Genomic DNA, 13,682 nt, shown 5'->3' with positions numbered 1-13,682 from the left:
AAGCGCAGGACTTCTCTTTTTGTATTTGTATTTACTTTGTATCACACAGCCTGGTTACAATGCTGCTACCCATCCCATGTGTTCCCTATTAAGGGTTAATAAGTAAAGGGGTGTATATAAAAAATACCCCTTTCTGTCTCATTAGAGATATCTTTGCCAGAAGCTCAAGGAAGCAGGCTGAAGGGTCAGTGTTAGGACCCGCTTAGGGGGGTCTGCCTTGACGTTGGCAGGCGGGCATCCCTCCAATGGCCATTGGAGCAACTAAATGACCTCCATTTGTCTAAATATACATAGGGATTAAGGAGAAAGCGCAAGTAACATTTTCTTTTCTTTGGTTTTTACTATATATTGGGGCTGATGTGTGTTGTAGTCCTTGCTGCTTAAGCGCAGGACTTCTCTTTTTGTATTTGTATTTACTTTGTATCACACAGCCTGGTTACAATGCTGCTACCCATCCCATGTGTTCCCTATTAAGGGTTAATAAGTAAAGGGGTGTATATAAAAAATACCCCTTTCTGTCTCATTAGAGATATCTTTGCCAGAAGCTCAAGGAAGCAGGCTGAAGGGTCAGTGTTAGGACCCGCTTAGGGGGGTCTGCCTTGACGTTGGCAGGCGGGCATCCCTCCAATGGCCATTGGAGCAACTAAATGACCTCCATTTGTCTAAATATACATAGGGATTAAGGAGAAAGCGCAAGTAACATTTTCTTTTCTTTGGTTTTTACTATATATTGGGGCTGATGTGTGTTGTAGTCCTTGCTGCTTAAGCGCAGGACTTCTCTTTTTGTATTTGTATTTACTTTGTATCACACAGCCTGGTTACAATGCTGCTACCCATCCCATGTGTTCCCTATTAAGGGTTAATAAGTAAAGGGGTGTATATAAAAAACACCCCTTTCTGTCTCATTAGAGATATCTTTGCCAGAAGCTCAAGGAAGCAGGCTGAAGGGTCAGTGTTAGGACCCGCTTAGGGGGGTCTGCCTTGACGTTGGCAGGCGGGCATCCCTCCAATGGCCATTGGAGCAACTAAATGACCTCCATTTCTCTAAATATACATAGGGATTAAGGAGAAAGCGCAAGTAACATTTTCTTTTCTTTGGTTTTTACTATATATTGGGGCTGATGTGTGTTGTAGTCCTTGCTGCTTAAGCGCAGGACTTCTCTTTTTGTATTTGTATTTACTTTGTATCACACAGCTTGGTTACAATGCTGCTACCCATCCCATGTGTTCCCTATTAAGGGTTAATAAGTAAAGGGGTGTATATAAAAAATACCCCTTTCTGTCTCATTAGAGATATCTTTGCCAGAAGCTCAAGGAAGCAGGCTGAAGGGTCAGTGTTAGGACCCGCTTAGGGGGGGTCTGCCTTGACGTTGGCAGGCGGGCATCCCTCCAATGGCCATTGGAGCAACTAAATGACCTCCATTTGTCTAAATATACATAGGGATTAAGGAGAAAGCGCAAGTAAAATTTTCTTTTCTTTGGTTTTTACTATATATTGGGGCTGATGTTTGTTGTAGTCCTTGCTGCTTAAGCGCAGGACTTCTCTTTTTGTATTTATACTCAAAAATTGCATGAATCAGACCCGGGGTTCAAAAGTTAGTAAAAGTATCTTTTGGGCCCTGGCTTGCAGCATGGCAAAATCTGGCTCAAACAGAAGAAAAACATCCCCACAATGCATCCCGGTTTCCTCCCTTCTGCCCTGGAGATAATTGGAGAAGTAATCCAATTATCCAGGACTAGAGGCAGACTCCATTAACCACATGGTTGCAAAACGACATAAAACACTTTAAAATACATAAAGTCGGGGGGCGTGGCCTGACCGCTGAAAGGAACGGACGTGTAGGCGATCAGCTCCCTGAGAGAACCCGTTCTACACAGCAAATAGCCGAGCAAAACCCAGTTAAACTACCCCACTTAACAGTGCCTAACCTCAAGAGAAGATGGTGCAAAGGTCGACAAAGAAAATAAAATCTAAACCGGCGGACTTACAAATTATGGCCCTGCAGTCGCCGAAACGCCGCGCGCAAGATGGCGAGACTAGGCCCACATCACCGGCCTCGAGTTCCGGACGAAGCGACGACACTACCATATCAGCGACTCCAATCCCTGCCACGGATTCATCAATTCAAAAGATGCTAGCAGATCTGCGAACCTCACTACAGCATGATTTTGCTAAAATGGCGGAGAATATCACAGCAGATATCAAGGGCTTAGGTGAGCGGACAGATCAGTTAGAGACAAAAACGGACGAAATAATAACTGCCCACAACAGCATGGCCTCCGCGTACGACGCATTGAACAGCAAACTCACCTCAGTTATTCACAAACTGGCAGACCATGAAGATAGGGACCGGCGGAACAATATCCGCATCCGCGGCATCCCTGAGGAGGTGAGCCCTGCGGATTTGGGGGTCTATGCCAGGGCCCTGTTCCAAACGTTGCTGCCCAACATCCCTGCCTTACTTTTAGACAGGATCCACCGTCTACCCCGGCCTAAACATCTGCCTGCATCAGTCCCAAGAGACACTATATCAAGATTGCATTATTACACCACAAAAGAAGAAATTATGCAAGCCTCTAGGAAAACGCACCCGCTGCCGGGCGATTACAGCAAAATCCAACTATACACGGATTTATCAGCAAACACCTTAGCGACCCGCAAGACCTTTACCCAAATCACCAAAGCACTTCGCCTAGCAAATATACCATACAAATGGGGATTCCCAACGCGGCTCATCCTAAAACGCAATGGCGTGGAACATCATCTAAACACACCAGAAGATGGGGAAAAAATACTTCACGATTGGGAAATTCAAATAGACGTAGCCGCAACCAAGGCACCGAACCAGGCACCTTCTCATACGTCTCCGATGAAACTGACGCATACATGGTTTACCACAAATACAGCTAAGTGATTTAATTGTCATGTAGATGTTCCTTCAACCCGCTGGGGTTGCCGATGATCGGAACCACACACCATTGCCCCCTAACGTCACACTCATTCAGTCACTAGGCTACATAAATATTCAATATCCCAACGTACTAACCTTACTAGCATCAGCCCATCATAGCACTTCCCTCACAGTAAATATGAGTGAATGCGATCAAGGGACATGAATGAGGAGTTTTCTCCCACTCACTTTGGGTTTATCTGAGCACCAGATACGGGCTCTCTCCCCCAAATATGGGCTATGTTGCCTATTAATCGACTAACGATCAAGTCTCATACAGGAGACGATGTTTTTGTATATAGTTTGTGTTTTATCCCATGTTTCCCCCCTCCCTCTAATCTTTCCCCCTTCCCACGGTGGACCTATAGCGGCCTTATACTCGATTGTCTATTACTAGATCCTATTTTTGCTCACAAGGTGTGCCCCGCCAGTCACACTCTGATATCACACCAACAAACTACTAGCAATTTATCACTTCTTACGGTGACTCAACATTTTACTGCTAAGCCCCAACTCCAATGTCCTAATGACACTTAACATCCTTTCCCTAAATGTAAAGGGCCTAAATTCACCGCACAAACGCAGACTAGCCTTAGAAGAAGCAGCAAAACAAGATGCCCAAATAGCATTCTATCAGGAGACACACTTCCAAACCCACCACCAACCGAAATTTTCCTCTAAGCGCTTCCCAATAGGATATCATTGCACCTACAAAAAAAAGAAAAGAGGGGTAACAATCATGATAAGTAAGGATGTAGCCTTCCAATTGGTCAAAAAGTTCACAGATAAAGAGGGTAGATACTTAGTATTATTATGCCTGATTAATAATATAGAAATGACCCTGGTTAATGTATATGGCCCTCATAATGATCAACACAACTTCATGGATAAAGTATGCACACTCGCAGTTGCCCACAAATTTGGTGACATAATCATAGGGGGAGACACGAATTGCCTTTTAGACACAACTCTAGACACCACCTCCACAAACAAAGTGAACAAGCACACAGCTAAGCAATGACTACGCTCCACTGCCCTCATGAACACAACACTACAGAACCATGGATTCCTAGATGTATGGAGATCGCTCAATCCCCAACAACGGGACTATTCCTTTCATTCATTAAGCCATGCCTCTTATTCAAGGATCGACAGGTTCTTAATTCCCACTTCCCAAATCACGAAGGTCGACAATGCACAGATCGGCGCCATAACATGGTCAGACCATGCGCCTATCATGCTGACGATCAAAACAAGCTATCCCACACATGGCAGACGATCTTGGCGTCTCAACGACACGCTCCTAACTGACCATACCTTAATTACGCAACTTACAGAGGATATGAAGACCTATTTCACACTTAACGACACCAGCGACATACGAACAGACACGCTGTGGCAAGCTCATAAGGCTGTACTCAGGGGACAACTTCTGAAACACTCCAGCTACAACAAAAAGCAACGCATTGCAAAATATACCAACTTAATTACAGAACTGACAGCTCTCGCCCAAATCAACAAAAGATCACCTTCACATGATATCACTACTAAAATCCTTCAACTCCAAGCCCAGCTTAAAGACATGGAACTGGCAAAAACTACCTATCTACTCTCAAAGATGAAACATAAATTCTTTAAGGAAGGAAACAGGGCTGGGAAACTCCTAGCAGCTCAACTTAAAGCACGTACGCTAGCATCAAAAATAGCTTACCTCCAGACCGAGGAGGGAAACAAAATTACCAATCCACAAGACATAGTAGAAGAGTTCAAGCAGTACTATAGCAAATTATATAACATAGCCAATGACAATGCCTCGCTTGCACCTAACCAAGACGACGTTGATGACTTCTTACGAGACGTTCACCTTCCGCAACTATCGGCAGAAGATTGCTGTGCTTTAACTCAACCTTTTACAGTACAGGAAGTGCTTCAGACCATCGCTCAACTACCAAAGCACAAATCGCCTGGCCCAGACGGCTTTACCAATATCTATTACCAGACGTTCCGCCACGTCCTCGCCCCACACATGACTAACTTGTTCAATCACTGCTTTCAAACGGGCACTATGCCCCCTGAAATGCTACAAGCCCATATTTCTACGCTGCCAAAACCCGGGAAAACACCCACTAAATGCTCTAACTTCAGGCCTATCTCCTTATTAAATTGTGACACCAAAATCTATGCCAAATTGATCGCAAACAGGCTGGCCAAGATATTACCCAAAATCGTGCATAACGACCAATCGGGTTTTATTAAAGGACGTCAAGGTTGCGACAATACTAGAAAAATCCTGAATATACTGTCACATATGGAATCGCACGGCACAGAAGGCTTACTATTGGCTTTAGACGCAGAAAAAGCCTTTGATAGGTTGAACTGGGCATACATGACTTCTGTCCTGAAAAAATACAACTTTCCCACAGCGCTTATACAAGGAATGATGGCATTATATGGGTCGCCTTCCGCACAAGTCTCTAACGCGGGATTTACCTCGGCACCATTCAATCTCACGAATGGCACAAGGCAGGGATGCCCATTATCCCCGCTCTTATTTATTCTGTCGCTGGAACCACTAGCCCATAAAATAAGACAAGATCCACTGATCTCTGGAATACAAATCGGTGACACGGAACACCGCCTGGCCATGTTTGCGGATGATATCCTGCTCTCCCTCAGCCACCCCGAAACCTCATTGCCACGGCTCCTTTCCCTTCTCACGTCCTATGGCCGGGTATCTTACTATAAACTCAACAAGTCCAAGACTCAGGCATTGCCAATTAATCTACCGTCACATACAGCTCAGCTACTCCGCCATACACACCAGTTTGAATGGAGACTAGACCATATCACTTATCTAGGGGTGAAATTAGCCCTCCACAAACAAAGGATGATAGCACTCAACTATAACCCCTTACCGAATGTGTGCATCGCTGATTTCCAGAAATGGAAGAAAGTACAGCTATCCTGGTTGGGCAGAATCCAAACCATTAAAATGATGGTACTCCCCAAAATTCTATATATTTTCCGGATGCTACTCTTGCAGATTCCAAATATATGGTTTAAGAAAATCCAAACTACGCTTCACAAATTTGTTTGGGGCACAAAGAAACCACGTCTACCAATACACCTCCTACAAACTTCTCCGAGAGAGGGAGGCCTGGGATTGCCCAAACTGCACACTTACTATAAGGCAGCCATCCTCGAAGCAGCCATTAGACTACACGCTCCGAAGAACACCTTTCAATGGGCACATATGGAAGACGAAGCTACCGACTCATACCCGTTACTAAATGTCCTTTGGACACCGAAACAATATAGACCGACTATGCTTGGGATGTACCCCACTACCGCACTCACTGTAAAAATTTGGGACAATTTACAAGCTGAATACGCAGATAATAAGAAGTTTAGCCCAATGGCTCCCATAGCAGCATTGGCAGCAGTCTCACCATGGCTTGACATGAGACCCTGGATGAAACTGGGAATTCGCTATATCAAAGACCTATGCACTCACGCAGCAATATCCCCTTTTCCGGTTTTACAGCAGAAGTATAAGTTGCCAAGTTCCTTTATCTTCCCATACCTGCAAATAAAAAGTCTGCTCGACAACAAAGTCCAATTCCAAGAACATACGCTCAATCCTAAAAAAGAATATCAAACGCTGCTCCTCAATAGATGCTTATCTGCACCTTTGAAACCAAAAACATTGTCCCTATGCTACCAAGCTCTAATGGACAGACATAAACCCCACTCATTTCAATATGTAAAACAGTGGAATAAGGAAGGTCTACCTGAACTCACGAATGACCAATGGCTCAAATCATTGAACGCACTCAGAGGCACTACATCATGCTTTTCCCACATAGAGGCTCATAAAAAATTGATACTCAGATGGTATCTCACACCTCAAAGGCTAGCCAAAATTTACCCTACAATCCAACCCAATTGCTGGAGATGTAATGAAGCAGTAGGAAATATGACTCACATTTGGTGGAGCTGCAGAAAGGTCAAACCACTATGGACTCTAGTAGGAGAGCAGATAAAGGAGGGAACAGGGATGACCCATGATCTCACACCGCTAATTGGCCTTATGCTGCTTTTCCCGGATACATGGACAAAAGCCAGCAAACAGATGGCTACAATCATCATATTAGCAGCCAGGAATCTTTTAGCTCTCCATTGGAAGAGTACATATTGCCCTACCCGCAAAGACTTAATTGACAAAACGTACCAATATTACCGGTACGAAGTTTTCTCCTCGGAATCTTCGGAAAAGAAGAAGAGGATGGAGGCACATTGGACATTATGGTTTGAACAAACTCACACTAAACACCTCCATGACTCCTCTTTGCCGACAGTGACTACTAGACTGTAAAACACCCAATCAGGGATTTTGAAAACACGTGCCACTGACAGATTTTAGAAAATGGGCCGCTTAAACACCCACTCATGATTACTTATACTTTCCACCTAGTTGCGCACATGCCCATCTCCTAGGCCCTTCCTCATACTGATTGTTGAGGTAGACCGCGAAGGGGTATGACAAGACTGGATATAGGCATAACGGGAGACACAAGAAAGACCCCATAAGAACTGGAGAGGTCAACGAAACTAGATAACATACAAGAGAATAGAGAGATATGTTCTCTACCACACATAGCAGAGTCGGGGGGATTCCCCATACTTCCTCATGTTTCGACGCATCCTATTGTTTAGCGGCTATCACACGACTACTTAACCCTACACCATTTAGACATACACAGAGCACCTGCCACTGCAGACTGTTGTAGGATTATACATGACCAGAATGCTAAACACGTATGACTACCTAATAGGGGAGTGACCCTGACAAGACGCAGAGGACCCTGACATGACACATACCACTCATACATTATGTCATAAGTCTTATCGATGCAATGTTGAATATTGAAATGCTATAGTTAATCATATGTTAAGTATAAACATGTCATGTTCGGAGGGCACAGCCCGCTTTGTAACACCGTATTTCCCCCTCCCCTTCCTACCCCCCCACCCTTTTTTCCTTTCTGTACCCCTACCACCACCCACCATTCTTTCTTTATACATTCTCAAAATAAAAATTACATATGGAAAATACATAAAGTCACATTTTACACATAACACACAGACATTTCACATATCCCCAGATAGCTCAGGTCTGAGTGCACATTATTAGGTGAATGGCACTCAGACCAACCGAATACAGTTTAATCGCCATAGAGCCAAAGTCTTTAATCACACGAATAGGCTCCATGGCATAGCTATCTGGGTTACCACAGCTCACACAGGGCAAGTACCAAATGACCCCACTGTATTTAAAGGGCCAGAATGAGTGACATACACTCTGGTATGGCCGCATACTGTTTTTAAAGGGCCCAATCTCCCAGGGCCATAGTCCAAAGGCAGCAGGCGGGCAGCCAGGCTTCTCCAATGCAATGTGGCGAGATGGCTCTCGTCACACAGCATTTTCCCATTGGAATGCAAAGATACACTGGCTTTCTGCAGCAATTCAGAGGCAAAAGAAGGCATCCTTGAGATCTAAGACTGTAAAGTAAGTAGCCCCGCCCGTAATTAAAGCAAGCAGGTTATATGGATTGGGCACAACTGGGTGTATATTTGCGACCGCATCATTGACTGCTCTCAAGTCCTGCACAGGGCGATACTCATCTGTACCGGGCTTTTGAACAGGCAGCAATGGGGTGTTCCAGGGGGAAGTACAGAATTTTAGGATACCATACCGTATGAACTTATCCAGATACGATTGGATATTCTTCTTAGCCTTCTGCGGGATATGATATTGCCGTAGGCTCACTGGATAAACCCCAAGTTTTTGTTCAATTCGAATGGGTGGAATATTGCGAGCAAGTCCTGGTGGGTTGTTCTCTGCGCAAACTCCTGGTATATTGAATAAGGATTCATCACTCTTAGGGTTTTGGCTAGTCAACGCTGTATAAAGTCGCCACTTTTCTTCCTTTGGTACTGATAGTGTCATAATACCTGAAGGTCCATTAAACTTTAAAGATGTTGTTCCATTTGGCAGGAACGTTATCTGCGCTTGTAGTTTTGACAGCAAATCACGTCCTAGCAACTGGACTGGACATTCAGGCATATAAAGGAATTGACGTTTCACTATGTGGCCTCCCAATGTACAGAGTCGACTTTTAAGAACCGGTTTTGCAGCACTCCTTCCAGTTGCTCCCATTACGGTGATGGTTCTTCCAGATGGAGGAGCAACTAGGTCAGTCACCACCGAATGTTCAGCACCAGTATCAATCATGAATGCACTCCTTTTTCCCCCTATTGATACTTCGACCATAGGCTCCGCTAGGCCAAGGGGGATGGAGCCCGGTCGGTATCAATAGTCCTCCATGACCGTGTCAGCCAATCCTACAAAGTCCCTATCTTCTCTATCGCGGGATCTCTGCGCTGCGGGATAATATCTATCTTCCCTAACACTTCCTCTATTACCATTACTCCCTCCGGGACCTCCTCTACCTCTCGCTCTACCTCTATAGTTACCATATCCTGCCCTGGGTCGGTCTCTCTCATACTGTTCCCTTTGTGGACACTCACTTCTCCAATGCCCTTCTTCTCTACAGTATGCGCACTGATTCCTACTCAGGGGTTCCCTATTCCACTTACTATCGCCTCTATCCGGTCCCCGTCTGTCTACGCCTGCGATCGCTACCGCTAGCATATCCGCCTTTTTACGCATCTTGCGCTCTTCCTCTTTCTTAGTCTCCGATTCCCTGTTCATATAAACTTTATTAGCTACCTCCATTAGTTGGGTTATGGACATCCCTACAAACCCTTCTAACTTTTGTAGCTTGCGCTTAATACCCCCGTAGGCTTGGCTGACAAAGGCAGAGTTAACCATTCGGGAATTCTCAAGGGCTTCCGGATTAAAGGGGGTATACAAGCGGTATGCCTCCAATAATCGTCATAAAAGACACTGGGCAATTCATCACTTTTCTGTAACACCTCAGCCGTCTTAGACATATTTATAGCTTTCTTTCCTCCGGCTTTCATGCCAGCAATTATAGCGTCTCTATAGGCTTTTAAACGAATCATATCTGCGCCATTAATATTCCATTCGGGATCAGTGTTCGGATAATGGGCTGCGGCCCATGCTGCTGGATTAGCTTGATTTAATGTACGGGCTTCTTCTTCCAGCGCTTTAATGGCCGCTTGGTTTATCCTAGTCCTCTCCTCGTTATTAAATAATGTCATTAGTAATTGCTGGCAATCAGCCCAAGTAGGATTGTGCGTCTGGACTATTGAGGTGAACAGGTCGGTCATGGCTTGAGGTTTGTCGGTGTACGAGGAATTATGGGTTTTCCAATTCAAGAGATCGGTAGTCGTAAAGGGGACGTATACAAAGACTGGGTCAGCGTATATTAGTTGGCCTTCATCATTAAGGTGTGCTGAGCCAGGAGCCAAACGAAGTGGCATTTGATAATGTCGGGGCTTGAGAGTACCGGTCAGTTGTCGGGTTAGTATGGGGCTTCGTTGAGGTGCGTCGGTTAGAGGTTCCAGTCGAGGGGTAGTAAGGCATGGGGATGGGGAAGCTTTATTATGGGGAAGATTGGTGAATAAAATATTCCTGGCCGGGCTAGGGGGAGCCTGACCGGAAGCTTGATATGGCGCCAAATCAGGATATGTGGGTTTAACGGGGGTTTGTACCGGAAGGGGAGGTTTAGTAATAAGGGGGATGGACTCTGAACTAGAGGAGGAAGTAGATGGGGACAACGGGGAAAGGGGTGTAGTGCTTCCTGTATCACCTCCCCTTCCTCTTCCTGTGGAGGAAGAGTAAGGGGGCGGCATAGGGATCTCGGACTCAGGGGGCGTGTCCAAAATGGGCGTAATCATGGCCCTAGTGGACAAACGAGTCCTGGCCACCATAAGGCGACATTGCTCCTCGTGGCATACTCGGATCCATCTTGGCGAGTCGTTTACGGCCTGCCTCCAAAAATCAATGTATGGAAACTGTCCGTAAAGTTCAGGCCTACCTGATACAGCCACGTGTACACGCTGTACCAGATTAGGATCCAAACTGCCACGTGGCGGCCATGCGGCAACCAAAGTAGGCCATTCCCTAGTACATAATGTAATCAGGCGTGCTGGAGACATTTTCACCCCAAAATCACATTTTGTAAATCCCTTTTTAAAATTCTTTAACATACATCCTAAGGGATCCAAAATCGTCGACTCCGACGCGCCCATACTTATCAATGGAGCGTCGTTTCCAACGAATACTATACACACACTCTATCAACGGTCACACCCGTTCCCTCGGCAACAGCACCACATGGTACAGTTACTAAGTGAAACGCACACGACAAAAACACTCAAGGAATTCCCGTACACACACAGCTGTTACACCAGTCACTAAATAATAGATACTATGCCCTTTGGCGAAACTATACTGTCACCCACGCTATAATTCCCTATATTTGAATTACCCGTCTATAACATACCCCAGTAACATCGTCTTTACAAACAGCAGTTACAGTACGGTTAGCATAGGTCAAAGTACAATTTAAGGTCACAGTACAATTAATAGTGGTTATGGTGTTAGACATGCAATATAGACGACAATTATTAGTATTTATATACAGTGTCAGTAATTATACAGGGTTATGGTACACACTATTAACACTCTCGCTAGACGGCAGAGCTCACGCTATCTAACAAGATATACACGCTACTAAACAATCTTTAACACATATACAATTCCCAACTAATCTATTGGCCAGTACCTTGATGGACTACCTAAAACTATCTACATCCGTTTTGGTTAGCCACACTGCCCAAGCACCACATATAGCGAACTAGAGGGCGGAATTTACAACAGTACCCTCTTAGTCTATCTACTCTATCAAAAGTCTAGTGGGTTCCAAATTTACACGCCTTCCCACTTAGCCAAGATAGGTTGAGAGCTAGCGAACCAAATTTACACAGGCGCCGCTTAGTCTCCCGGTCCCTCCGACCTAGCGAACGTAATATACACCCTAGAACGCTAGTCTAGACAAGACACCGGTGTCCGGCTAGGGCTATTTACACAGAACCCCGCCTGACTCCATACCAAATTAAACGGTCTTACTAAAAAGCGTTCAATTGAGTGGTGCGCCTTCGCTCCTTCCCTCCACTGGAGGGGGCAGATTCCGTACACAAATAACCCCTTATGGGCCTACCGCACAATCGGTATAACCCCTAGTGGATCCGCCGTCTAAAACAGCGGTCGTCTTACCTCCTCGTTCCTGAACCTGAGTTCACACTCATCGACGGGGACACCCCAGCACTTACTACGTAGAGGCCGATGATCTCCTGGACAACAGACCAGTGGCGCCGAGACGAAGGGAGGTCCACGCAGAAGTTCAGGGGTGCAGCCGTAGAGAACGTGGGCAAAGATAGACCGTCTCACGCCTCTGCTTCTCAGCTACCGTTGAACGATGAGCTTCCCGGCCAATGCACCAAATGATACCGGAGAAACTGACGGAAGCCAAGCACAGAGAGATGGACACAGGTTTCTTCAGGAAGGAAGAGATTCTTTATTCGGTTCACCGATTGGGACTCAGAGGGACTAATGTCACCAAAATACAACAAGTTCTGAGCCCCGGACAATAGTGCAGGCTCCTTATATAGGCACATAACTCCTCCCATAATAAGCTCCACCCGCACATTCTCTTAACCAATCAAAACAAACAAGAACTAACTTCCTGCTTGACCGCATGGCTTGTCCAGCATAATGGAGGAGGGGAATACTATATCCGGTATTCTTGCACATGCTCCGTACACTACTGATCGTATCTTGCCACGTGCAACCAACCGACCGATACGCCAGTATATGCACGTACACATGCCACGTGGTAATCTCGGCCTACTAAATTTATTTTTACCGAGATTCCACCACATTTATAGGGAAAACTGTTGCCTGGATACAATTCTAAAACAATTTCCATATGTCCTTTGCAGACTTTACATGCTGGAAAAACACAGGTGCCAACTGCTGTGGCTTTCTGCAGTGTGCATACCGGCAAGGAGGGCAGGGTTGAGGAGTGGGTGGAAGATGATGTGTGCTAATCTGCTAAATAGTACTTTTTGTGGCCTGCTCTTCATATCTGAGAGCCAAATAGAAGCATCAAATAGTGCGCTTACAGCGCAGTTGTAAACATTTTAATTGTTTTGGTGCTAAACTGCTAAATAGTACATTTTGGGGCGTGCTCTTCATATCTGAGAGTCAAATAGAAGCGTCTAATACTGCGGTTACAGCGCAATTGTAAATATTCCAATTTTTTTGGTGCTAAACTGCTAAATAGTAAATTTTGGGGTGTTCCCTTCATATCTGAGAGTCAAATCGAAGCTTCTAATACTGCGGTTTGTAAACATTCTAATTGTTTTGGTGCTAAACTGTAAGTAGTACATTTTGGGGTGTGCACTTCATATCTGAGAGTCAAAGCATAACTGTGATTCGAATTTTATAACATGACAGGAGGCTTCATATTTGCTTAAGTCTCTCTTTACTTGAACTCCACAGCAGCAAAACAACAGAGAGTAAACAACCAATCATAAAACAGTAAGGAGACCATATAACTCCCTTCCCAACATTCCATTCCCTCTTTCTTTGCTGCTCCGCATCAGTACAGGTCAGAGTACCACTGCCTCCTGCTATTATTAGTTGATGGCTTTGGGATTTTATTTTTTATATGTATA

The sequence above is a fragment of the Pelobates fuscus genome, chromosome 3 (genome assembly GCF_036172605.1).
Source record: "Pelobates fuscus isolate aPelFus1 chromosome 3, aPelFus1.pri, whole genome shotgun sequence".
NCBI classification, from domain to species: domain Eukaryota; kingdom Metazoa; phylum Chordata; class Amphibia; order Anura; family Pelobatidae; genus Pelobates; species Pelobates fuscus.
Note: the sequence above shows the minus strand (reverse complement) of the source record.